Raw genomic sequence first — 5,328 nt, forward strand, 5'->3', positions numbered from 1 at the left:
TCATATTGAAATACTGCCCCTCAATGAAGCCAAACCAGTGCCGGATTTACGTATAAGCTAAACAAGATGTAGCTTAGGGGTCTCTTGGGGGCCCCAAAATAAAGGGGGAAACGTGTTTCCAAAAAATACATATTTTGTTATATGCAAATGGCTTTAGATACTTATTAGCTCCATAAATTACCATATAGCATATGTACCACGCAAGAAACAGCAACAATTTGTTGTTGACAAAGGACAGTTGGACATATAAAGGGCCCCTGTTACCTTCTGTAGCTTAGGGCCTCGTCAAACCCAAATCCGGCCCTGGGCCAAACCTAGATTCACAAAATGTTTAGGAGTGTGCGTCCCCTACGTCACCCCAAGAAGAAGAAAAAAACATCGGTTGTGAACAATGGCCAGAAGAAATACCATCATTTCTTGGTTTATAGGGGGAACGATGGTTGGCATTTTTTCTTTCTGGCAGAGCTATGTCAATGGCAGGCAGGCAGTCAGAGGTTCAACAGGTCAAGATTCCCATCTCACTCAGGAGTAGGGGCACTTGTGGCCCTCCAGAAGATTTTGGTCTACAATCCCCATCCATCTGTGACCATTGGGCCTGCTGGGAGTCAGACACCGGAGGGCCACAAGTTGCCTATCCCTGATCTGGCTGACCCTCCAGTCTGGGGGAATGGATGTGTTGGAAGTGTTGCCTAGTGGTGAAAAGTGGGTCAGCCAGCAAGTTTCATGTGTAAGTGGGGATTGGAACCCGGGACTCCTCGAATCCTAGGCCAATGCTCTTGACCACTGCACAGGTTGGAGCTGGCTGGAATTATATATAAAATTTAAGAGCTTTTAATTTTTATTTTTATTTGGTACAGAATAAAATAGACAATTAGAAGAAAAATCATTCCCCATCCTCTGCAACCATGCAATAAATAATAGGATAAAAATAATTGCCATTTTAATTATAAAAAAAAGTGCCAGGTTGTCCAAGAAACCAGATTAAATTCTGCAGCTAAACAAAATCCCATTTCTAAACTATTGCCAGGCTGCTTATTTTTTGCTAATGCTTTTAGGTTATATTGATCCCAGTTTGGATGAATGAAAATAATTGGTCTTCTGAACTGCATCTTACTTCCCAGGAATCTCAATAGCTGAGTAAGCTTACTCAAGAGCAATTTCTCCCATGTCTTTGCTAACAGCTACACAGCCTAACAGCAGGATCCTATACATGTGTTCTCAGAATTTCTAATTGAGCTAAAAGAGGTGGATAGATTTGGAGCTTTGGTCTTCAGTATATCTATCTGAGATTGCAAGTTAAGCAAGAAGTGCGGGGAACATAACAAAAATGAAACACAATAAAATTTCAATTTGCTACCTAATTGTTGTGGGGGGGGGGATTCCATTCAACAATTAAAAAACATGAGTATATAATTCATAAACATTAAATCAGTACATTCCCACAGTACAAACATTTCAACTGCAGGTGTGAACTTGAAGCCAAGTCCTGTGCCTGTTTACTCAGAAGTAAAACTTAACTGAGGCTGCAGTTCCAGTCCTGCTTACCTGGGAGTAAGTCCCATTGAATTCAGTGGAGCTTACCTTTGAGTAGTCATGGTTAGGTTTGCAGCCTGAGTTCCTGTCAGTGAACAGAGAGGAAATTTAATAAAAAGATGACCAGGGGTGTGTGCAGCCATGATAGAGGTGTATCAAATTATGTGAGTGTGAAGAATTTGAATAATTTTCTGTCTCCCAGAAATTTTGGAACTTAAGAGTCTTATTTCCAAACAATAGTAATAAATACTTACAATGCAATCCTAGGCATATCTGTTACCTTACTTCTACTTCTTGGGTTTACTCCCAAGTAATGGGTATAAATTTCACTGTTGTTGTTGTTGTTATTATTATTATTATTATTATTATTATTATTGATTTTCTTGGATTACAAAAGAACACGCATTGTCTCTTTTTTTCAGCTTGTAAAGTCTTTTCTGCGAATCAGTTACATTCAGTATGAGACATTAGTGTTGAGTCTGTTATTCCTAGTTCCCGTGACCACACCACAATGCATATCTAAGATGTGCCATGAAATCCAAACTGGGCAGTGTTTTGGAGTTGATGCCTTCCCAAGTATGTCTTTTTCCTCTCAGGCTTATCATAGACAAGAATCATAAAGTTGGAAGAGATCCAGAAGGGTCCTCTAGGCCAACCCCCGGCAATGCAGGAATCTTTTGCCCAAGTGGGACTTGAACCCATGACCCTCAGATTAAGATAATTGTGCTCTACCAACGGAGCTGTGTGCAGTTTCTCCCCATCCCAACAAACGAAACTGACTTGTAAAAATGTTACATGGGAAAAAATATGAGAGAGACATTGCACTACCTTTGTAAATCAAGAAAACCCATAATAATAATAATAATAATAATAATAATAATAATAATAATAATAATAATTTCACCTAACCTGTAGCACAACCCTGCACCTCTTAATGCCTCTTTAGTGTGTCCTACTGCATTGCTGGGGTTTACTCATAAGTGGGAGGAGCTGTGGTCTAAACCACAGAGCCTAGGGTTTGCCATCAGAAGGTCAGCGGTTTGAATCCCCATGACGGGGTGAGCTCCGGTTGCTCGGTCCCTGCTCCTGCCAACCTAGCAGTTTGAGAACATGTCAAAGCGCAAGTAGATAAATAGGTACCGCTCTGGCGGGAAGGTAAACGGTGTTTCCGTGCGCTGCTCTGGTTCGCCAGAAAGCGGCTTAGTCATGCTGGCCACATGACCCAGAAGCTGTATGCCGGCTCCCTCGGCCAATAAAGCGAGATGAGCGCCGCAACCCCAGAGTCGTCCGCGACTGGATCTAATGGTCAGGGGTCCCTTTATCTTACTCCTACGTAAGTATGCATGGGATCATGGCCTTAGAGATGATTCACAGAACTGAACCTAGCTGCAGCTGTATCTTGAGTTAAGTTACATTAAGGATTAAATTTAAAATTGGGGGGGAGTTTAAGATAACTTTTCTTAATAAACCATAAGCTTTCCTTTTGGGGGATAATGAGATTAGAGATACCTAAACAATATAAAAGTTTGTTTATGTATGCGACCACGGCAGCCTATACGATATTTGCCCAAAGATGGAAATAAGACAACAGTCCCAGCTAAAGGAGAATGGCAACAAAAACTATTGGAATACGCAGAAATGGCGAAACTTACCGGAAGAATAAGAAATCAAGACGACAAAGTATTTAATAGATAGTGGAAATCATTTAGGGTATATTTTCAGAATCGTTGTAAACAGATTAAGTCATTAGCAGGATTGATGGAACGACGTGCATTGACATAACAAATATTGAATGAAATGAGATAAATAATAATTAGGTTTAACTTGGAATGCAGTAAAAGTATTATAAATATAAGCATAATTTTTAAAAAAAATATTGTCCAGTAGTACCTTATAGACCAACTAAGTTTGTTCTGGTATAAGCTTTCGTGTGCATGCACACTTCTTCAGATACAACTTAGTTGGTCTAAGGTGCTACTGGACAATTTTTATTTTATTTTTCATTTGTGCACAAATGAATACAAGCTTAAAGGATTTGCAGACAATGTGGTATTAACATTGGAAGAGCCTCAGACCAGTGTAATTGGAGCACTGGAAGCAATTGAAGAATTCGGGCAATTGGCGGGTTTTTTTTTTTTATTAATTCATTTTGTTTAACAAACAAAGAGAAAAAAAGGTAACAAAATATTACAACTGCTGTTATATAATATTACTAAATAAAATTTAAAACTAAATAAAATTTAACATCCCACATAGTCGTATCTGTGTCTTATTGTTTATATCTTAAGAGAAAACTAAAAGAAAAAAAATAGGAAAAAAATTAAAAAATTCAGGTTTCAAATTAAATAAAGATGAATTAAATAAAGATTAAATAAAAGAAAAAAATTAGAAAAGAAAAAAAAATCAGGTTACAAATTAAATAAAGCCAAAAAAAAAAAATATTGGTCAAAAACACGGATCCAAAACGAATAGAAGATCTACAAAATAAAATAGAAATTATGGCAGTGAAAAAAGATTAAATATCTGGGCATATGGCTTACCACTAAAAATAGAAGGAGGTCGAAATGAGATATTGAAAACAGATGTGGAAAATGTTATGTTTGTTTGTTGTAAAATGTAAAGTGATAAATAAAATGTTAAACAAAAAGAATTAAATTAAAAACTGAGAGGAGGCCTGCACATAGAATCGGCCTTTGAAACTGAGACTTTGCACGGTGTGTCTTAATGCTACCAGTTGAGCAGCAACACCTTTCCCCACACGTCAGTGATATCTAAGTTACAGGATGTGACCTCTAAGCTGCCCATAAACCCAGGCACCTCCAAGAAAATGGGCTTCCCCCCCGCCCCGCCCCCCCATTTTTATACCTTGCGTGATAGGCTAGGCTGAAACAGGAGGGCAGGCAAAAAAGGAGAGTAAAATTAATGAAACGTTAGAAATGAGCATTAGGCGCATTACTGTATATCTTCCTGCGCTGCAGTGTGGCTATTGATTTCTTGCTTTTAAGTCCCACCCTGTCTCCCTGTGGAGCTCAGAGCGATATTTATGGAGGTAATCCTTGTTTTAGACTTGCAGGAGTGTGTGTGTGTGTTTGACTAGCCAAAGGTGCCGCCAGGGAAGCATCACAGGCCGAGGAGGGGTTTTGAATCCTGTTCTCACTAGTCAATACTGTACTGTACTGTAAAACCACAACTACACTACCCTATTCCGGATTACACCCTCGTTTAGCCAGATCTGTTGGTTTTAATTGCATGACATTGACAAGGTAACTTTTTGCACCAGCAGCCACAAGTTGTGTGGTTGGTCTAAATCGGTGGCATTTTGTCATGGTGCAATGAACTCGCTAACCTGCTTATCACTGGATTTTGGACATATTAACTGCCCCCCCTTTTCTGGCAGAAACCAAGAATCTCCCAGTGTGGTGTAGTGGTTAAGAGTGGTAGACTCGTAATCTGGGGAACCGGGTTCATGTCTCCACTCCTCCATATGCAGCTGCTGGGTGACCTTGGGCTAGTCACACTTCTCTGAAGTCTCTCAGCCCCACTCACCTCACAGAGTGTTTGTTGTGGGGGAGGAAGGGAAAGGAGAATGTTAGCCACTTTGAGACTCCTTCGGGTAGTGATAAAGCGGGATATCAAATCCAAACTCCTCCTCTTCTTCTTCTTCTTCTTCTTCTTCTTCTTTCCTGGCTTCCTGGCATGAACTACAGTGGTACCTCTGGTTAAGTACTTAATTCGTTCCAGAGGTCCATTCTTAACCTGAAACTGTTCTTAACCTGAAGCACCACTTTAGCTAAT

Source organism: Lacerta agilis, chromosome 2 (genome assembly GCF_009819535.1).
Source record: "Lacerta agilis isolate rLacAgi1 chromosome 2, rLacAgi1.pri, whole genome shotgun sequence".
In the NCBI taxonomy this organism is placed as follows: Eukaryota; Metazoa; Chordata; class Lepidosauria; order Squamata; family Lacertidae; genus Lacerta; species Lacerta agilis.